The 23717-nt window shown below is 37.6% G+C and overlaps 1 long non-coding RNA gene and 1 pseudogene across 1 annotated transcript in view; both read right to left on the bottom strand.

Annotated features, from left to right (window-relative positions):
* Window positions 1-23717, bottom strand: part of LOC110743335 — a 140885-nt gene that overhangs the window by 5142 nt on the left and 112026 nt on the right. The window lies entirely within an intron of this gene.
* Window positions 15797-17263, bottom strand: LOC101026546 (annotated as a pseudogene).

Genomic DNA, 23717 nt, shown 5'->3' with positions numbered 1-23717 from the left:
CCAGAAGCATACCCACACATACATGGGAATTTTAGTTATAAAATTTATAATAAAGTTGATATTTCAAATTAAGGGAAGAAATGGACTATTCGATAAATGGCATAAGACAATCAACTGTTTGTAAGGAAAAAATAAATTTAGATCCCAGTTCCACAACTAGGGCTGTAACATTGCGTACAGCATTTACAAACTATAGATGGATTAAAGAACTAAATTTTTGTGTGCATTTGTTAAGGGGAAATTCAGAAGGATGTTTCTATAATTTTAGAATGTAAAAGGCCTCCCTAAGCAAGCCAAAAAGTGGAAATGTCCTAAAGGATAAACTGAGAGTTTTTAGCTCATAAAAATTAAAAGCCTGTTTATAACAAAAGACTAAAAACTGAGTCCGGGACAAGTGACTGACAGAGAAAAAACATCTGTAGCATATTCTACAAAAGCTTAATATCTATACTATATAAAAATTACTTGACCTTTTATTAAACAAAGCCAAACAGCCCAGTAGAAAATAACATAACAAATGAATAGGCAATGCCCAGAATAAACAACAATGACCAACAAACTTATGAGATGAAACCACCTCACCAATTATTAGGGAAATATAAAATTTTAAAATAAAATATCAGGGGGTGGGTATTATTGTGGTAAGAACACTTAGGATGGCATCTACCCTCTTAACAAATTTATATGTGCACAATACAGTATTGCTGACTACAGGCACAATGTTGTACAGCAGATCTCTGGAAGCTATTCATCTTGCATAACTGAAACTTACCTATTGAACAGCAACACCCTTTTTATCATTTTTTATCTCTCAGATTGGCAACAGTTAAAAAAAAACTTAACTATGTGTGAGAAATGCAAGAAACAGACATTCTTGTACACTTTTGAAATGAGTATAAATTAATGAAATCTTTTTGAAAGGCAATGTCAGGAATAAAATTCAAGAATTTAACATCCAGTTTGGCACAGGCATTAGCTCCTCTGAACAGGTGTCAGCTACCACCAGTTGTTAAGGTCCTGCCAACACACTGTCCCCAGTATACACCAGCTGAATATCAACTCCAGCAGAATTTATCCAGTCTTAAATCATGTGTGCTCTTTGACTGGGCAATTCCATTTCTAGGAATCTATCCAAAAGAAATTCTCTTTTAAATACATAAAAGATGCACACACATTTATGTTAATTTTCTCATTGTTTTGAAATGCTGAAAAAGAAAAGAAAATAGAAACATCCTAATGATCACCAAAAAAAAGGGAGTGGTTAAATAAATTATGACACATTCATGCCATGGAATACTATACAATCACTGAAAAAAAAAAAAAGAGGTGACCCTAAATAGGTCAATACAGAAAAATACAGCATGATACTAAGAAAAAAAAAAACAGCGAGTTGCAAATCACAGACCAAAATTTACATATTTAATCCCATGTATTTTTAAAATATTTCTGTCGTGATAGTTAATTTTATCATCAATGTGACTGAATTACAGGATGCCCAGGTATCTGGTTAAACATAATTGCTGGGTGTGTCTATGAGAGTGTTTTCAAAAGAGATTAGCATTTAAATCTGTAGACTGAGTAAAGAGGATTACTCTGCCCAATGTGGATGGGCATCATCCAATGCACTGAGGCTCTGGATAGAAAAAAATGGTAGAGGAAGGAATGATTGGCCCTCCCTCTCTGCCTAAATGCTTGAGCTGGAACATCGATCTCCTCTTGCCCTTGATACTCCTGGCTCTCACGTCTTCAGACATTAACTGAAATCTACACTATTGGCTCTCTAGGTCGCAAATCTTCAAACTACACCACTGGCCTTCCAGGTCTTCAGCTTGCAGACAGCAGATCATGGGAGTCCTCAACCTCCATAATTACATTAGCCAATACCTTATAAATTACTTTAGTGTATACACACACACACATGCACACGTGCATCAGCTGAGAGGGATACATTCTGAGAAGTGCATTAGGTGGTTTTGCCATTGTATGAACATCATAGAGTGTACTTATATAAACCTAGATGATATAGCCTACTACATACTATTCAGGACAGTAACATTTGTACAGATTTGGAGCCTAGGAGCAATAGCATAGGCTACATGCGATGGGCTATTGCTCCTAGGCTCCAAATCTGTACAAATGTTACTGTGCTGAATAGTGTAAGGAAATAGTAACATAATGATAAGCATTTATGTGATACGAAATTTCAGCTTCATTATAATCTTATGGTACCACTGTTGTATATGTGGTCCATTGTTGAACAAAACATCGTGACTGTTTTTTAAATACACACACACACATACACACATATATATGCATATACACACATTTACATATATAAACAGACACGTGTGTGTGTGTGTGTGTATATATTTTTATTGGTTCTGTTTTTCTGGAGAACTCTAATAGACATATATGTGTATGCATAAGTTTTCATATAACATAATGTGTATGAATCCATAATCATAAATAGAAAAGAAGATGCAAGAATCTGTAACGCTAGTTATAGGAGTTACAGTTAGGAAAGAATATGGAATAGAAGGGTGGAAAGCAGAAGAGAGGCTTAGCATTTTGTTTTGCATACTCTTCATTGTATATATCATCTACAATGAGAACACATATACAGGCACACCTCGATTTATTTCACTTTGCTTTATTGTACTTCACAGATACAGCATTTTTTTTTTTTAATAAATTAAAGATTTGTGGCAACTCATGTCAAGCAAGTCTATCAGCACCACTTTTCCAACAGCGTTTGCTTACTTCTTGTCTCTGTGTTACATTTTGGTAATTCTTGAAATATTTCCAACTTTTTCATTATTGTTGTATCTGTTATGGTAATCTGTGATCAGTGATTTTTGAGGTTACTATTATAATTGTTCTGGGGCACCACAAGTTGCACCCATATAAGACAGTGAACTTAATAAATGTGTGTGTTCTGACTGCTCTGCTATCTGGCTCTTCCCTTATCTCTCTCCCTCTATTCAGGCCTCTCTATTCCCTAAGATACAACAATATTGAAAATAGGCCAATGAATAACCACACAATTGCCTCCAGGTGTTCAAGTAAAAGGAAGAATGACATGTCAAAAGCTAGAAATGATTAAGCCTAATGATTGGGGCATGTCAAAAGCTGAGATAAGCTGAACACTAGACCTCTTGTGCCAAACAGCCAAGTTGTGAATGCGAAGGAAAATGTCCTAAAGGAAATGAAATGTGCTACTCCAGTGAACACACAAATGGTAAGAAAGAGAAACAACCTTATTGCTGATAAGGAAAACATTTTAGTGGTCTGGATAGAAGATCAAACCAGCTACAACATCTCCTTAAACCAAAGCCTAATCCAGAGCAAGGCCCTAACTCTCTTCAATTCTGTGAAGACTAAGAGGTGAAGAGACTACAGAAGAAAAGTTTACAACTAGCAGAGAGGTTGCTTCATGATGTAAAGGTGTAAGGTGACGCAGCAGTGCTGACGCAGAAGCTGCAGCAAATTATCCAGAAAATCTATCTAAGATAATTGATGAAGGTGGCTATGCTAAACAAAAGATTTTTGATGAATGTAATACCAGCACTTTGGGAGGCTGAGGTGGGCGGATAACTTAAGGTCAGGAGTTCAAGGCCACCCTGGCCAACATGGTGAAACCCCGTCTCGACTAAATAAATACAAAAATTATCTAGTCATGGTGGTGGGTGCCTGTGATCCCAGCTGCTTGGGAGGCTGAGGCAGGAGAACTACTTGAACTCAGGAGGCAGAGGTTTCAGTGATCCAAAATCACGCCACTGTACTCTAGCCTGGGTGACAGAATGAAACTCCATCTCAAAAAAAAAAAAAAAAAAAAGATTTTCAATGTAGAGAAAATAGCCTTCTATTGGAAGAAGATGCCATCTAGGACTTTCAGAGCTAGAAGTCAATGCTTGGCTTCAAAGCTTCAAAGGTCAGGGTAACTCTTTTCTTAGGAGCTAATGCACCTGGTGACTTACAGTTGAAGACAATGTTCATTGACCATTTTGGAAATCTAGGGCCCTTAAGAATTATGGTAAATCTATTCTGCTTGTGCTCTGTAAACCTAACAACAAAGCCTGTTTGATAACACATCTGTTTATGCATGGCTTAATATTTTAATATTTACTGAATACTTTAAACCTACTGTTGAGACCAACTACTTAAAGAAATGTTTTTCAAAATATGACTATTCATTGGCAATGCACCTGGTCATAAAAAAAATCTAAAGGAGATATACAAGGAGAATTTTTTCACACCTGCTAACACAACATGCATTCTGCAGCCCATGGACCAAGGACTTATTTTAACTTTTTTCTTCTTCATCTTTTATTTTTAAGTTCAGGGGTACACGTGCAGGATGTGCAGGTCTGTTACATAAGTAAACATATGCCATGGTGGTTTGCTGCACAGATCATTTTATTACCTAAGTATTAAGCCTAGCATCCATTAGCTATTCTTCCTGATGCTCTCCCACCCCCACCTAACCAACAGGCCCCAGTGTGTGTTATTCCTGTTCATGTGTCCATGTGTTCTCATCATTCAGCTCCCACTTCCAAGTGAGAACATGCAGTGCTTGGTTTTCTGTTCCTGCATTAGTTTGTTGAGGACAATGGCTTCCAACTCCATTCATGTCCCTACAAAGGACATGATCTCCTTCCTTTTTATAGCTGAATAGTATTCCATGGTGTATTTTTACCCCATTTTCTTTATCCAGTCTATCACCGATGGGCATATATATTGATCCCATGTCTTTGCTATTGTGAATAGTGCTGCAATGAACATACCCCCGTGCATGTATCTTTATAATAGAATGATTTATATTCCTTTGGGTATATACCCAGTAATAACATTGTTGGGTCAAATGGTATTTCTGCCTCTAGGTTTTTGAGGAATTGTCATACTGTTCTCCACAATGGTTGCACTAATTCACACTCCCACCAACAGTGTAAAAGCATTCTTGTCTCTCTGTAAACTTGCCAGCATCTGTTGTTTTTTGACTTTTTAATAATAGCCATCCTGACTGGTGTGAGATGGTATCTCATTATAGTTTTGATTTGCACTTCTCTAATGATCAGTTATGTTAAGCTTTTTTTCATATGTTTGTTGGCCACATGTATGTCTTCTTTTGAGAAGTGTCTGTTCATGTCCTCTGCCCACTTTGTAATGGGGTTGTTTCTTTCTCATAAATTTGTTTAAGTTCCTTATAGACTCTGAATATTAGACCTTTGTCTGATGGATAGATTGCAAAAATTTTCTCCCATTCTGTAGGCAATCTGTTCACTCTGATGATTGTTTCTTTTGCTGTGCAGAACCTCTGTAGTTTAAATAGATCCCATTTGTCAATTTTTGCTTTTGTTACACTTGAAATCTTTGCCTGTGCCTATGTCCTGAATGCTATTGCCTAGATTTTCTTCTAGGGTTTTTACAGTTTAAGGTTTTGGGCTTAAGTCTTTAATCCATCTTGAGTTAATTTTTGTGTATGGCATAAGGAAGAGGTCCAGTTTCAATCTTCTGCATTTGGCTAACCAGCTCTCCCAGCACCGTTTATTAAATAGGAAATCCTTTCCCCATTGCTTGTTTTTGTCTGGTTTGTCAAAGATCAGATGGTTGTAGGTGTGTGGTCTTATTTCTGAGGTCTCTATTCTGTTCTATTGGTCTATGTTTCTGTTTTTGTACTAGTACCATGCTGTTTTGATTACTATTGCCTTATAGTATCATTTGAAGTCAGGTAGTATGATGCCCCCAGCTTTGTTCTTTGTGCTTAGAATTGCTTGGCTATTTGGACTCTTTTTTAGTTCCATATGAATTTTAAAACAGTTTTTCCTAATTTTCTGAAGAATATCAATAGTAGTATAATGGCAATAGCATTCAATCTATAAATTACTTTGGGCAGTATGGCCATTTTCATGATATTGATTCTTCCTATCCATGAGCATGGAATGTTCCTCCATTTGTTTGTGTCCTCTCTGATTTCTTTGAGCAGTGTTTTGTAGTTCTCCTTGAAGATGTCCTTCACTTGTGTTCCTAGGTATCTTATTGTGGTAGCATTTATGAATGGGAGTTCTTTCATGATTTGGCCCTCTACTTGCCTGTTGTTGGTATATAGGAATGCTAGCAATTTTTGCACATTGATTTTATATCCTGAGGCTTTGCTAAAGTTGCTTATCAGTTTAAGAAGCTTTTTGGCTGAGACAATGGTGTTTTCTAGATATAAGATCATGTCATGTTCAAACAAAGATAATTTGACTTTTTCTCTTCCTATTTGGATACACTTTATTTCTTTCTCTTGCCTGATTTCTTGGCCAGAACTTCCAGTACTATGTCTAATAGGAGTGATGAAAGAGGACATCCTTGTCTTGCGCTGGTTTTCAAGGGGACTACTTCCAGCTTTTGCCCATTCAGTATGATGTTGGTTGTGGGTTTGTCATGTATAGCTCTCATTAGTTTGAGGTATTTTCCTTCAATACCTAGTTTATTGAGAGTTTTTAACATGAAGGGATGTTGAATTTTGTGTAAGGCTTTTTCTGCATCTATTGAGATAATCATGTGGATTTTGTTGTTAGTTCTGTTTATGTGATGAATCACTTTTATAGATTTGTGTATGTTAAACCAATCTTGCATCCTGGTGATGAAGCCAACTTGATTGTGGTGGATAAGTTTCTTGATGTGTTGCTGAATTTGGTTTGCCAGTATTTTATTGAGGATTTTTGCATTGATATTCATCAAGGATATTGGCCTGAAGTTTTCTTTTTTGTTGTTGTTGTGTCTCTGCCAGATCTTGGTATCAGGATGATACTGGCCTCATAGAAATAGTTAGGGAGGAGTCCCTCCTTTTCAATGTTTTGAAATCATTTCACCAGAAATGGTACCAGCTCCTCTTTGTGCGTGTGATGGAAATTCTGCTGTGAATCTGTCTGGTCCTAGGGCTTTTTTTATTTTTTTGGTTGGTAGGCTATTTATTACTGCCTCAATTTCAGAACTCATTATTGGTCTATTCAGGGATTCAATTATTTAAGAAATACATTTATCAAGTTATAGCTGTCACAGATAGTGATTCCTCTGATGGATCTGGAAAGAGTAAATTGAAAACCTTCTGGAAAGGATTCATTATTCTAGATGCCATTAAGAACACTGGTAATTCATGGGAGGTGGTCAAAATGTCAACATTGACAGGAATTTGGAAAAAGTTTACTCCAACTCACATAGATGACTTTGAAGGGTTCGAGACATCAGTGGAATAAGTTATTGCAGATGTGGTAGAAATTGCAAGATAACTAGAATTAGAAGTGAAACTTGAAGATGTGACTGAATTGCTGCAATCTCATGATAAAATAATGGAGAAGGAGTTGCTTGTAATGAATGAGCAAAGAAAATGGTTTCTTGAGATGAAACCTACTCCTGATGAAGTTACTGTGAACATTCTTGAAATGACAACAAAGTATTTCGAATAGTATATAAACTTAATTGATAAAGCAGTGGCAGGGTTTGTGAACAATGACTAATTTTGAAAGTTCTTCTGTGAGTAAAATGCTATCACACAGCATCACATGCAACAGAGAAATCTTTCATAAAGGGAAAAGTCAATCAATTCAGCAATCTTCACTGTTGTCTTATTTTAAGAAATTGCCACAGCCACCCCAACCTTCAGCAACCATCAACATCAAGGGAGCACCTTCCACCAGCAAAATTATTATGGCTCACTAATAGCTCAGATGAACATTAGCAATTTTTAGTAATAAAGTACTTTTAATTGAGATATGTACTTTTTTTAGATATAATGCTATTGCACACTTAATAGACTACAATATAGTGTGAACATATAATTTACACACACATTTATATGTACTGAGAAATCAAAATATTCAGGTGACTCACTTTATTGCAATATTTGCTTTATTGTGGCGGTCTGGTACCAAACCAGCAATATCTCCAAGGTATGACTTCATTGTAATTTTTTTTAAAAGAACTAAAAACATATATGAGAAGCTCTCAAATTATGAGACACATTCTTCAAAATCAAGCATAACTAAATTACGCATTCACCTTTAGAACTTAAAGTCAATGTCACTTCTCAACATATAATCTGAAATATTCAAAGTAAATGGAACAAGCCACATCTCAAGGGCAGCATTCTAAATGGAATTTATTGAACCATTTTTAAGTTAACTAATTTTCAGTTTTAAATATTTGACCTCTAGGTCCTTACACTGTCTTATATTCCTAATTTTGTGCTTTTCTTTAAGGAGAATTCCTAGAAGCACTTAGGGAAAACAAGCTAGCTCACTTGTTAAACATGGAATAATCTGAACCAAAAGCCCAAATGCATAATTGTCTCCATATTTTTTGGAGCAGAACATCGTTTGCAATTGATATTCCTCTCCATAGTAATGGTATTTTATTTCATATTCTGTATCTCTAACTCCGCAAGGTGAACAACCAGTCTTCCAGTTATAAAATGTCTGTACCTAACTCTTTAATGTCTATTATATCTGCTATCTAATGTGCCATAAATGTGAAACTCAGTCCTTAAAATATTAAACAGAATTTAAAGCTAACAAAAATATTCAACAAAAACACTATATATAACCAGATCTCTCTGCCTTATAGTCAACAATACAACTATTCAGGGGATTTTTTTTTAATTGGATAGCCTTAATTAGTAAGGAAAAAGCCATTAGGTGATGGAGGGGTCCGTACCCTGAGAAACTCAGATCTACAAATCCTTATCATCTCCGCCATGTGAGGTGACATAAAAAAATAAAGATATCAAGTGCTCCAGTGCTGGTATATTCTGAAGAGCTGCATTTCTCACAAGCAAGCCTACTCTATCTAATTTACAGCAGGTTCTAGAACATATTTCTGTTATGTTTATTAAATACATATTTTTAATATCGCATATTCACCAAATTAACTGTTCTAGGATATTTTCAACAAGGAATAAAGGAACTAAAAGAATCTCATCTCAATTCTATGTCATATTCTCATTTAGAATGCCTGGAGAACAAAACAGTAATTTAAATAAATTGAGTATATTTTCCTTAGGTAATTAGAGTGTGTTTTCATTTAACTTGCCTGATGTATGTTCTTCCTAGATTCCTATGAAATAAATGAGCCATTGTTTTTAAGGTGACAAGAATACTCAATGAACTTGGGACAACCTAATGAAGTGATGGCTGAAGTCTAAATACAAGACAATCTAAACTCTCCTACGCTTACAGTAATTTTGGCCCATGAGTTTTGCCTCTAGTTTTAATTGTGAATTTGACTTTTTTCGTGAATGTACTGTGTGAGATTACAGTTGTTCGAATAATGGAATTCAAATGGTATTAATGCAGATGTCTTTATATCCTTTAGAGAAGAACTTTTTCACTCTCATTAAACCAGTAGAGTGCAATACTTCTCTTTTCCACATAGCTAAAATCACAGAAAATACAAATAACCGGATATTTTAAACCAAAAATATTGATAATGTAGGATGAATTTTTCATTTTTTTATTGTTCTACCTTAATCTTTAAATGACCTTCTATACTTAAGTTTAACAAATCTTTTGAGAACAAAATGTACGATTACTGGATGTCATAAAGAGGCCTTTTGTTTCCACTGCAATTTGAAACATGATGTTCCAGAAATCAAAAGTGCATAACAGAGCAAATATTCATACATTCTCAGCTGTTTCAGGTTATTTCTTTCAAAAGGTTATGGCTTTAAATGCTCACAGGCAAAAGCAAGATGCCTATTAGAGTGGCCAAATGGAGAAAGACAAGGTACATAGAAAACAAAGCATGAACTGCCTCCCTAACCCTAATTATTCAGAATAGAGAAACAAAGAAGAAAGTGTGCATTGCTATGCTGCTAAATCAAGGATTATTCCACTTCAAATCTGGTCAAGTCTGATCATTGGAGGTCTATATTTTGTCAGGTATCCAGACAACAAACCTGACAGGTGGCTTGCAAAATGTAGGGAAGCGAAGACATTGTTTAACCCACATTCTTGACATAGATAGGAAAATATAGCATATCTGAGGTTATTCACTCAGCCCTTCGGAGAGCTGGTCCCCCATTTCTCCTTCACCCAGTCTTTCCAGGCTGTTACTCTGATGCAGCATCAAAGCCAGTAAAAGCACATTTGAAAATGAAAGGTCTATCACATTCCACGCTTCTTTTGAAACATCAAAAAGGCACAAAAAGAAGCGGTAGGACTAGAAAAAGCGGACAAGGAGCAGGACAGTGCCTGTTAGAACGGCAGGAATAGCTGGAGGTGAACCAATGTGAGGTCTATGAAAAGGCAAGTGAGAGAACCAGAAATTTGCTGCTGACAAGATGAAAGAGCCCACAGCTGTGTCATGCTAATAAAAAGTTAATTTCAACTTTCAGACACTCTTCATGGTACTTTACAGTTCAATGGCACCAAGCTCATCCATTGTGCTGCATCACCTGCAGAGGCTGGGTCTATTTACAAGCTCTCAGAATCCAGATAGAATTGGAGGAAACTATTTTATTCCTGGAAGATGTCCATGGGGATAAGAACATTTGTGATCAGGTTGCACTGCTACCCCAGTAAGCTTGCAAACTGGAGCTTCAGGCATTGAATAAGTCCTAAAACACAAACACGGGTGGATCAGGAGCTTTTCCTTAGCCCTAGTTCATGCCATCACTGTCAAAATCTGAGGATAAGCAGTTTCAGCTGAAATAAAAAAAAATCTTAAATACCTTGATAAATCTGTGGTCACCCTCATGACCTACTTCTTTCAGGCTGAAATAGACAACCTACGAAACTCTTTAAAAAGTCATATCCCTAAGTTTTCTACTGTGCTATTTCCTGAGACCATAAATCCAAGTTATTATGTATACATAGAAGCTGCCTCTAGAAATCTTGTGCTTGGTGATGTTTAAAAAATACGAGTAGAAAACAAAAATCTAATAATTCTTCACATGCACATCTTCTCAGCGCCATTGTACCCTGACCTCAGAAAATGTCATAGTGGCTATTTCACTCTATAAGGTAGAATAAGCATTACATTTCCTGCAGTAGCCATGTAATTTGGAAGAGCTATGTATTTGAAATTTTAAATCCTGGATGTGAATTTCAGCTTTGTCACTGATTGTTTCACTGTAAGCAAGACATTTAACTCTGTTCCAACCCACATGCCCCGATGCGTAAAATGAACTATAAAAGCTGCCCTGCCCTGCCCTATTCACTTTAAAGGGATGTTATCAGGAGCTAGAGAAAAATCCTTTGCAAACTGTACAGAAAAGTATACTATTATTACACGTAACAAGATATTGCTGCGCCTAACAAGGAGTATAGTCAACATATTTGTTGAATTAATGAAAAAATTAATTACTCATAAAACTAAGTAAGAAAAATTTACCATATGATTTTATTTCAACAAATATATTTCAATTTAATGTACTTTATGGCTCATGGTTGCAATATCCTTGAAATTCCATTGCATAGCCCTGAAGGTATTAATTATATTTACTCTAATATTTCTGTTTGCTATATTAACTCTTTTTCTTAGATACTAGTTCTTCTAGTGTATTTAGTGTCTCACATATACTGATGCTTGTTTTCTTCTTTTTAATATACATTCAATTTTAATTATGTTACCTTTTATTATTTTACAATGTATTTCAAAAAATGCTGTTACAGTTGCTTTAACTGCTCTATATGATCTGGAATAAAAGAACACTTAGAATTAGAACACACAAACATCAAGCTGTAATACCTACTTATCCTGAACAATTACTGCCAAAGGGATGTAGTTTTTAAATAAGCACATATGTGGCAATGCAAAATAAAATACAAATTTGTTAGAAGAGTAAACTTTGCTTTAGTGGCTATAGAAAGAAGGTGGTTTTATTTTCTTTTTTTCAACATATCTGGTTCTGGCAGCAAGTTATATTATGCATTTAGAGCAATAGGTGCCCTGCAAGTTTCTTTTTTTTTTTTCAGTTTGTGCATGTCACTTGAATCAGAAACAAGACACATGAAAAAAATACCATTCTCAATAACCCCCAACAACTCTCCCTCCAGAAGGTCACAATGTTAGTGAACTCAAGACTCTCACTGGTGATGGTATTTTACAATGAAAACATAACAAAATCCTTTGGGATTATAAATCACGCTGCTATAAAGACATATGCACACGTATGTTTATTGTGGCACTATTCACAATAGCAAAGACTTGGAATCAACTCAAATGTCCATCAGTGACAGACTGGATTGAGAAAATGTGGCACATATACACCATGAAATACTATGCAGCCATAAAAAAGGATGAGTTTGTGTCCGTTGTAGGGACATGGATGCAGCTGGAAACCATCATTCTCAGCAAACTATCACAAGAACGGAAAACCAAACACCGCATGTTCTCACTCATAGGTGGGAACTGAACAATGAGATCACTTGGACTCGGGAAGGGGAACATCACACACCGGGGCCTATCATGGGGAGGGGAGAGGGGGGAGGGATTGCATTGGGAGTTATACCTGATGTAAATGATGAGTTGATGGGTGCTGATGAGTTGATGGGTGCAGCACACCAACATGGCACAAGTATACATATGTAACAAACCTGCACGTTATGCACATGTACCCTAGAATTTAAAGTATAATAATAATTAAAAAAAAAAAAAAAAGAAAATCCTTTGGGGTCCAATTTTAACATCACATTCTCCAAATAGTAAAATGGCAGCTCTATATGTGGATGAAAAGGAATTTCAATTTCTTCCTATTTGTTTTTAGTCATATCATATTAACATGTATCTGGATTTAGTTAATTTCCAAAAAGAAAATTTTAGTTACAATATTTCATAAATTTAATAAAGCATTACATATATGTAATTAGCACTTATCTGCCAAAAAGTATTCTATGTAAATGTATTTATTTATCTTACCTTCACTGAAGTTCTTTTTTTCTGGCTAGACATGAAAAACCGGATTAAGTGATCAATGCTGGCTTTATTTCCTCAAAAGCAATAATTTGGGTCTTTTTCATTCAATACAACTGCAGCATTTTCATAATAAATTCACAAAAGGCAACACAAAGAAACATCTACTGAATAGGCTTCTGTCAAGCAATTCATGGTTTAAAGTTAGGCTCTACACCAAAATGGCGTTATGGTATTATAGGCATTTGATCTTTGTTTTTTCAGTTTGTCAGTTCTTTACTACCATTATTTTTTTCTAGCAGGAGATAACGTATAATCACAATGTAAGGCCTAGAGACCATTTACAGTTGTTTGCAATATCATGGTCAGACTTAACTCTCAAGAGCTGATATAAACCAAAGTGAAAAGAAGTCAACTAGAACCACATTTATGTCGTCACATTCAAATAGTCTCCAAAAACACTTTGCTAACATACATGTTTCCTTCTTCTTGACTGATTTTGTTAATTTTATTAAAATTATAATGAATAAGGCTGCAAAATTTTTGTGGAGTTGTTTTTCTAGGGGACTACTATGTTCAAGTGAATGTTTTTAATTTGCAAAATGTCATTAGTAATGTCCTTTCTATAAACATGGTTGGCAAAATAAGAAGGCACAAAAAAGGGTAACAAGAAATGTTTTCAGCTTTCAGTGAAGAATACCAAAGCATGTATCTTTCATAGTAAAGTATGTATATTTCATAGAGTAAAATATTTGGTAATTCATGCACAACTTGAGCTACAAGGAAACTTCTCTTCAGGTAGGTCCTGAGGCTTGAGGAGAAAATGAGTGTTCCTAATGACAGGCTTCATGTAAAATAAAATGTAAAGCTGTACATACATTTTTTTAAATTATTATTATACTTCAAGTTCTAGGGCACATATGCACAACGTGCAGGTTTGTTACATACGTATACATGTGCCATGTTGGTGTGCTGCACCCATTAACTCGTCATTTACATTAGGTGTATCTCCTAATGCTATCCCTCCCCCCTCTCCCCTCCTCCCACCCCATGACAGGCCCCAGTGTGTGATGTTCCCCACCCTGTGTCCAAGTGTTCTCATTGTTCAGTTCCCACCTATGAGTGAGAACATGCGGTGTTTGGTTTTCTGTCCTTGCAATAGTTTGCTCAGAATGATGGTTTCTAGCTTCATCCATGTACCTACAAAGGACATGAATTCATCCTATTTTATGGCTGCATAGTACTCCATGGTGTATATGTGCCACATTTTCTTAATCCAGTCTATCATTGGTAGACATTTGAGTTGATTCCAAGTCTTTGCTATTGTGAATAGTGCCACAGTAAACTTACGTGTGCATATGTCTTTGTAGCAGCATGATTTATAATCCTTTGGGTATATACCCAGTAATGGGATGACTGGGTCAAATGGCATTTCTAGTTCTAGATCCTTGAGGAATGGCCACACTGTCTTCCACAATGGTTGAACTAGTTTACAGTCCCACCAACAGTGTAAAAGTGTTCCTATTTCTCCACATCCTCTCCAGCACCTGTTGTTTCCTGACTTTTTAATGATTGCCATTCTAACTGGTGTGAGATGGTATCTCACTGTAGTTTTGATTTGCATTTCTCTGATGGCCAATGATGATGAGCATTTTTTCATGTGTCTGTTGGCTGCAGAAATGTCTTCCTTTGAGAAGTGTCTGTTCATATCCTTTGCCCACTTTTTGATGGGGTTGTTTGATTTTTTTCTTGTAAATTTGTTTAAGTTCTTTATAGATTACTTTGGCCAGTATGGCCATTTTCACGACATTAATTCTTCCTATCCATGAGCATGGAACGTTCTTCCATTTGTTTGTGTCCTCTTTTACTTTGTTGAGCAGTGGTTTGTAGTTCTCCTTGAAGAGGTCCTTCACATCCCTTGTAAGTTGGATTCCTAGGTATTTTATTCTCTTTGAAGCAATTGTGAGTGGGAGTTCACTCATGATTTGGTTCTCTGTTTGTCTGTTATTGGTGTATAGGAATGCTTATGATTTTTGCATACTGATTTTGTGTCCTGAGACTTTGCTGAAGTTGCTTATCAGCCTAAGGAGATTTTGGGCTGAGACGATGGGGTTTTCTAAATATACAGTCATGTCATCTGCAAACAGGGACAATTTGACTTCCTCTTTTCCTAATTGAATACCCTTTATTTCTTTCTCCTGCCTGATTGCCCTGGCCAGAACTTCCAACACTATGTTGAATAGGAGTGGTGAGAGAGAGCCTCCCTGTCTTGTGCCAGTTTTCAAAGGGAATGCTTCCAATTTTTGCCCATTCAGTGTGATATTGGCTGTGGGTCTGTCATAAATAACTCTTATTATTTTGAGGTATGTCCCATCAATACCTAGTTTACTGAGAGTTTTTAGCATGAAGGGCTGTTGAACTTTGTCGAAGGCCTTTTCTGCATCTATTGAGATAATCATGTGGTTTTTGTCTTTGGTTTTGTTTACATGATGGACTACGTTTATTGATTTGCATATGTTGAACCAGTCTTGCATCCCAGGGATGAAGCCAACTTGATCTTGGTGGATAAGCTTTTTGATGTGCTGCTGGATTCGGTTTTCCAGTATTTTATTGAGGATTTTTGCATCGATGTTCATCAGGCATATAATCTCCTGGTGTGCCATTTGCTAAAACCATTGGAAAAGCACAGTATTAGGGTGGGAGTGTCCCGATTTTCCAGGTACCATCTGTCATGGCTTCCCTTGGCTAGGAAAGGGAATTCCCCAACCCCTTGTGCTTCCCAGGTGAGGTGATGCGCCCCTCCCTGCTTCGGCTCACACTCCGTGGGGTGCACCCACTGTCCGACAAGCCCCAGTGAGATGAACCTGGTACCTCAGTTGGAAATGCAGAAATCACTCGTCTTCTGCGTCACTCACACTGGGAGCTGTAGACTGGAGCTGTTCCTATTCGGCCATCTTGGAACCTCCTCCCATGTTTGGTTTTAAAGGTGGACCCATGGTTTATAAAATATGAAGCAATTAAATGAAAGAAAAAAAGAGAAAATACTTTCATAAACAAAGCAACTCCCTCCATAGCCTCTGTTCTTTTTACCACTCAGTGGGGTAAAATGTCCAATAAAATGTAAAATGCAGCATATGCGATCATGTAATCTAAAAGCTTTTCATGATAACTTATTGCAAATTGCACTTGACAGTTCACCACAACAATGGAAAACTGACCCCTGGTTGGTTCACACAGTCCTTGAGCCCCAAATTGAAGTCACCAATAAAACGATCTTGATAAAAAGTTTGCAACTGTGCTCAGCCAGCTAGTTCCACCCACTGGGTGTGAGCTGACCCAGGACACCACTTTGTCCTGTTCCTTTGTGGGACTCTCATCTTCAGACAGGTAGTCAGGTAGCTCTGTGTTCTGTTCTACCACAGGAAGGTCTTGGAATGCGACCAGCATCTCTTCTCCACTTTCACTTTTCACAACTTACTGATCTTTCGTAAACTTGGTTGATGCTTTCACCAATGCTAAAGCCTCAGCTTTCAAATCTGAATGGATTCGCACCACACCTTTGACAGCCATTTGAAAAGTAAAGCTAATAACACCTTTAATTTTTAACAAAGCCTCTTCACATAGATTTCTCCAAGACGTATCATCAAGGCCATCTGTATGCAAAACCACTGTTTTGGCACATTTGTTTGTAGTTCCCAGAAAACAACTGAGCTTCCCTTCGACATGAATTCATTTCATTGACACTATCACCATCTGCCTTATTGGAGGACTGATGTATGTCATAGATTTCAGAGGCCAGAAGTTTTGTTCCTCCTAGAGTTACAGTTTTCTGTATGACATTTTGTAGGCTCAACATCATACCCAGTTCTCCTTTCATCTTTTCTCTGTTTGCACAGCATTCTCCCAAGTATGGAAGAGCAAGCAAAGCCGAATGGATGACTGGAGGGTTGGGGTGGTCCATAAATAAAACAAGGCCAGGCAGATATCCCTGATCCTGGACGACGGCTCTTCTGTTTAATGGGTCTGCTGCTATATCCCATAACTAGTTAACTACCGATAAAGCATCAGACTCTTTCACTCATGGTGAAGGTGGAAGAATTCATCTTCTATGCCACGCTCAAGAATAAAATCTTAAATTCGATCCAGAGCTTTAGGAGTCCAGAGCCTGCTGCACCATCAGGGCCACACCTACAGATAAGGTAGAAACCCAGACGGCGCAAGCCCCTCGGTTCACAGTCACAGCCTCGGGGATCGCAAACAACCAGACTAACTCAGGGAGCTAAAGAGCAAGGCGCTCTTTGGTGGTGGGGAAAGGAGATGCTTGTTTTCACGTGTTCAATGAGTCACTGCTGTTTGAGCGCCAATTTTTTTTTTTTTTTTTTTTTTTTTTGATACAGAGTCTCACTCTATCATATAAGCTAGAGTGCAGTGGCGCGATCTCGGCTCACTGAAGCCTCCATCTCCCAGGGCCAGTTGATTCTCCTGCCTCTGCCTCCCGAGTAGCAGGGATTACAGGCGTGTGCCACCATGCTCCACTAATTTTTGTATTTTTAGTATAGACGGGGTTTCTCCGTGTTGGCCAGGCTGGTTTCAAACTCCTGACTTCAAATGATCTGCCTGCCTCGGCCTCCCAAAGTGCTGCGATTATAGGCGTGAGCTACTGTGCCCAGTCAAGCACCTTTGTTTTTGAGAATGCCAGTTCTATGGCTTTGCTACTCTATCCTGCCCAAGGTTATTGTGGAAGAATGGTGAGACAGGGTACCTAGTGAGATGTATTGGTAGAGTCTCTTCTGTGAAGGTGAATTCCTCATTCTCCTGATCTTGGTAACTACCAAGGACACCGCTCTACCGTTGCATAGCCAGGACACACAGTGACTTTATTTGTACGTCCAGTGCGCACAGTGACCTCATAATGTGGGCACATATCGTTATTGACCCATTCTCAGAAAAAGCAAGGGTCCAGAAAGAGGCAAGCACCCCAGCTGTGCCACCTAGTAGATAGTACCTGGTGATTGCCCCAAGGCTGCTTCCCTCCTGCTCTCTGTTAACTGTGAGAGAGAGGACTGGCAGATAGCTCAGCTTGCCCAGGAGACCTTTCCCTCATGGTGTATCACTTTGAATCTCTCTCTTTCCCATTTTTCAGAAATGCTTCAGTATTTCCCATCCTGTGATAATAATTCATTCTTGTTTTTGATTTGATGATATGAAGGAGACACTAATTGCAACATGAACAAAAGAAATTAGCTTAGAAAGATTCCCAAGCAATTGATTTGCTCATCACTCTGTCTCTATCAGTTCATCGACTTTTCATGAAAATAACACATAATTTGAATTTCGGTTGGAAATTCAAAATAGCACCAAAAGGTATCCACAGTAAAGTAAGTCTTCTTCTCAGCCCAGTTCCTGAGTCCCACTCCCTGTAGATAAACACCATCGACCATTTCTTACACACTCTTCCAGAAATGTTCCATGTAAATATATGTCTATAGACATTATTAATACCTTCCTTTTAACTTAATCATATATCTTGAAGATCTGTCCATATCAGCACATGTAGATACACTAAATTATTTCTAATGATGATATAACAATTTATTATATGACCACATCAAAATTTGTTTAGTCAGTCTCCTGTTGATGGACAGATGGCTGTTTCCTGGTTTTTGTTTTTCAGATCTCTCTGTGTAGAGGTGAAAATAAAATCAGAGGACAAATTGCTACATTTGCTAGCAGGCCTTGCAAGATTGGCATGTTTTAAATTTTAATAATATTGTCCAATTGCATTTCAAAGAGGGTGTACTAATTTTTACAGCACCTACATTGCATATGTACCTGTATCCTTACATCCTTAGCCACTATGAATTTCCATGTTTTATAACTATTGCCACTATGATAGGCAAAACATTGTTTCATGGGCTGAATTTGTATTTCTTCATTATGAATGAGATTGAGATTTTTTAATATGCATAAAAATATATTTTTCTTTCTGAACTCCTCTTTCATACATATCCTTTGCCTATTTTGTGAGGCCATTTATATTTTTCTTGTTGGCCTATACTAATGTTTTATACATATCTAGAGAGGACATAGTACATATAGAGTGCAGATGTGGTAAAAATTCATACAACCTCTCTGGAATGCAGTTGGAGTTGAAGATGCATGTGTACAAAGTACAGGGTTTTTTGGTTTTGTTTTGTTTTTTGAGACCGAGTCTCGCCCTGTCACCCAGGCTAGAATGTAATGGTATGATCTTGGCTCACTGCAACCTCTGCATCCCGGGTTCAAGGGATTCTCCTGCCTCAGCCTCCCAAGTAGCTGCGAATACAGGTGCACGCCACCACACCGGCTAATTTTTTGTATTTTTGGTAGAGACGGGGTTTCACCATGTTGGCCAGGCTGGTCTTGAACTCCTGACCTCATGATCCACCTGCCTCAGCCTCCCAAAGTGCTAGGATTACAGGCATGAGCCGCTGCATCCGGCCCAGGTTTTTTTTTTTAATTTTGCCTTTTGCCTTTAATTACTGTAGTTTTCCATGAAAGAAATTTAATATTTTATAGTAAAATGTATTCCTCTACCTCTATTGCTAAGATCTGCTTAGATTTTTTTTCTTACTTAGGAAAATATTACCCACTCCAAGATTACTTTAAATTTTTTTCATGATGCCTTATAAAATTTTTTAGTTTTGCATTTTATCTTTAAAGCTTTGGTAGAAAATCAAAATAGCAAATCTAGAATGTACTCTAATGCAAGGAGGGAGACACAGAACTATTTTTTTTCTAAATGGCTGAAAACGTCTCAATGCCATCTATTAAATAATCCATCTTTCTTCACTGATTTAAAATGCCACCTTTATCGTATACTGGATTCCCTGAAGTGTTTGGACCTACTTAAGATTCTATTCTGTTCCATTGATCTGCCTGCCTATGCAGATATTTTAGAAATGAATGCATTTATGTAGCTATAATTTAGCCTCTGTGGGTCTATTTCCAGGCTTCAGTTATTTGCATTCTACAGTATGTTTATTTGTCATTGTGTACCTCGGTTTTGACTTCCTCAAGGGTAAAGATTATGGATTCTCTTCCCTCTGTAATTCCCTAAAACATGAGTCTCTGCCAAGTTTGGCATTTTGAAAACTGAAATCAAGCCATGTCCTTAGGCAGAACCAGTGGTAGTCTGAGTGGTTTCAGTGACTGAAGCCCCTGCTCAAAATATTCAACCTCTAAATGTAATATATAAAACACTATGACAGCTTATTCCTTTCATTAAAGGGATGCTCCTTTAAACACTAATATTGTGCATGGTGCTGAGAATACGTTCATCATAATTTCTCCCTGGTCTAAGTTTTAGTAGAAAGGCAACATGAACTAACATTTAAGATCCATGAAATCTGTTAAGAATAGCACATATTCCATCTCATTTAATATCACAAATAGCCTACAAAATTGGTGTTATTAATCTCACTTTACAAAGAAGGAAACAGGCTTAGAAAAGTAAGTTAATTTGCCAACTTAGTTAGTGGCAAACCCTGGATTCAAACCAAAGCTGTTTGATGCCAAATATCATGTTCTTCTTACTCTCCTATGCCGCCTCCCAGAGACAGAGATCCTCAAACAATTATGGAAAATAGTTTTCACTTCTCGTCCCAGCCCTGCAGTGCCTCCCTTGATCACTGAATGGAGAATAATTTCTAGCTACAACCATGCTTAGCAGGAAACAGGACCATGATAAATGATTGACATCTGCCACAGAAGTAAAAGGCAGCAGTGGCCATACAGGACACTGTATTTGTCATTATTGTGCTACAACACAACATAGGAGACCAAAGGAACATTTTCCCAACTTCACAGTTAAGTTTAGGAACAACCCTAAAAATCAGTTGATCGATAAAATTTCACTCCCTATATAAAGCCTAAGAAGCCAACGTTAAAAATAAATTTTGAGAAATATGGTAAATAAAAGAGAGATTTATATGTGGTATCCAAAGTATACCAGTCCTGCCAACTTGACATGCTAAATATTCAGCCTCTTTTTGTAATAATCAACTTGGCTCTAGTAGTCATAGGAAGGCACTACCTCAAACCAGTTTTCCCCAGGCAGAAGAGAGAGAAGAAACTCTATTCCATTCTAGAGCTATGTATCAAATCAAGTACCTGAACTTTCAATCAAGCTCTACCCAGATCGACCAGTTGTAAGAACTGGGCCCCTGGGTTTGTGTGATACTCAATAGTTCCGCATCTGGCCTCTCTAGAGTAGCCACTGAGTGGCCACCCAACTCCTATTCCTCCTTCCTCTCCCTTAGGGATCTGCAAATTTATCTAAGTTTTCTGCCCACTTTCCCAACTTCATATGGCTCAGGTAAGATTAGCCCCACTCCAGCCCCTCAGAGTCCACGTATAATCCCATGCCCTTTGTCAGTAACTGGATTAGCAATGGGACTAATTGCTATTTGCCATTAGCAATATGATTGGATTCAGAGTCCTGAATTGTGGTAGAGGTGTGCTCTAAGCATAAAAAAAGTTCTGCCTTGCTCCTCTGGAACAGCACCAGGGAACAACCCTTACTTTTCATCTGGCCAGTCTTCTTTGCTGATATAAGATCCAGAACTGCTGCAGCACATTCCCACAAGCCATCATTCAGAGAAGGGCAGAGCCAAAAGGATCACAGGGAATTGAACCTGTAGCCATCATGGACTCAGCCATGATGCCCACAATAGCACTGAACTTGCAGTTACCGAAGCAGTAAACAAGTTTAAATTGTAAGCTATTACTGGCCTCCAAATGTTTCCTAACTGACCTCACTCATACACCTCCACTATGAATCTCTGAGGCAGTCACTCTCTAAACTCTAGACAAGGACTGCCAAAGTATTTACCTACTTAAAGGACACTGTAGGAGTTAAGAGGATAGGCTCAAACCCTGCCCCTGCCACTTATTTTCTGTGTGATCTTGGCAAGTTATCTAAACTCTCCAAGCATGTTCCTTCACCTGTAAACTGGGGATAATCGTCACATCTAAAAGTTGTGAGGATTGAGGCAACTCATGCCTAGTGCTTAAAATCCAGCCTGGCATGTAAATACTGTCCTGATTATGTATACTTTTGTCAATATCTATGCCTGATTTTCCTCTCCCAACAGTGACCCAAATTCCACACTTCCTGTGTTTATTTGGATTTCACAATCTTCAATTCTGAATCTAATCCATGTGTCTGTCTAGCCACTGCACCACAGTGATTCCAAGTTCGGACCCTTTTCAAATATAACCATAGTCATTGACATTTTCCCATCTAGGAATCCCGGGGATGATATAGCTAATGTGAGCCTGAACCCTAATGAAATACAAGTCTAATGCTAATTGGTATCTTGTAGATTTTAATCCATTCCTCTTACCACAGCAGTACTTCTTAAGAGCCTGTTCCTGTGGGTTAATGTGTACAGAAAAATGAGATACTAATTACTATGGATATTTAGCTCTGTTTCTCTATGAACAATCATCCTACTACAGTAATCCTCCCTTCCCCTTTGGTCCCAGCTGTTTAATTCATTAGGTATTACTTTTTTTTTTTTTCTCTCTCTCTATGAGCTGTTAGGCTGAATTTCAAAAAGAGACTGACCAGGAAAATTTTCAAATATATCTTTCAAATTTCTTTTCTCCTTGAAAATAAAGTTGAACAGTCCTCATACCATTAAACGTGGCAATTGAGTTGACTGGACAGCTCCTTTCAAAGCGCATACCTACAGCTATTTTCCACACCCTGGCATTGCTTGTCCGCTGCTTTCCAAGCAGGTTCACTGGGAACTGTGCCATGCTCAGCTATCATTTTCTGCTTATAAGAAGGAAGTCAGAGATCAGGGTCGTTAGAGTCTATAAACACTTGAATGCTTAGAAATGCAAAGCAATGAGCTATTTTGCAGGGCTGCCGGAGAAAAGGAATGGAGAAAAGAGAAAAGAAATCATGTCTTGAAATTCCAATGAGTACCATTCTTTCATGATGTCTAAACAGACAGGAATTCAAGTTGAGCATTTGAATGTTAAAAGAAAATAGACAATGCAATGATCTTCCCAGCAAAATAGCAGCCATACATGGGCTGCCTTGAATGGAAAAGGGAAGAAAAAAGGAGAAACAAAGATAAAATGAGACACAGAGAAAAGAGGCAGACAGATTGTCCAGGGAGGGTACAGTTAAGATTTTTGTAGTTCTACATGAAAAAAAAAAAAAAACTGTTTCATAAAAGGAATTCAAATGAGAGAAATAAGAAAAAGTCAGGCTGAACTTCAGAATCCATGATATCCTGACCTATAATATTTCCTCATCTAATTCCAACAATTTCAGGTAGCCAATTCAATGCTATATAATTTTGAAAATGATTCATGGGACCAAAAAAGCAACTTTGGAGCATCTAAACTACCTGGTTCAAATTTGAGAACATTATTTTCATATTTTTCTTTATCTGCTCCACAGTTCCATGGCAAATTAATAGAAAGCCAATGAGATTTCTATGTGTGGGCTGTATTGTTCTTTTTTATGTGATATGTATAACCTTTCCCCATCTGCACAGATACAGAGAGGCCTATTTTGGTGTGCTTTTTTAATTTGCTGCTTGTCCATGAAATGGAATGCTCCTGAGAAACTAGAGCGGTAAAGAACTTAGAACAGGTGATAAAACCTCATTTTTGCACTGTCGCTCAATGACATTGCGCTGCTGAAGCCGCACAGCAGTTAATGGCCATGGAAATTATACTGGCCCACAAGCCCTTGGACAGGAAGAAAACTAACTGTGAGAACTTGAATTTTATTGAAAATCAAAAGCCAACTGACAGGATGC

The sequence above is a fragment of the Papio anubis genome, chromosome 3 (genome assembly GCF_008728515.1).
Source record: "Papio anubis isolate 15944 chromosome 3, Panubis1.0, whole genome shotgun sequence".
NCBI lineage: Eukaryota > Metazoa > Chordata > Mammalia > Primates > Cercopithecidae > Papio > Papio anubis.
The sequence above is the reverse complement of the archived record's forward strand: the minus strand, read 5'-3'. Positions and strand labels throughout refer to the sequence as shown.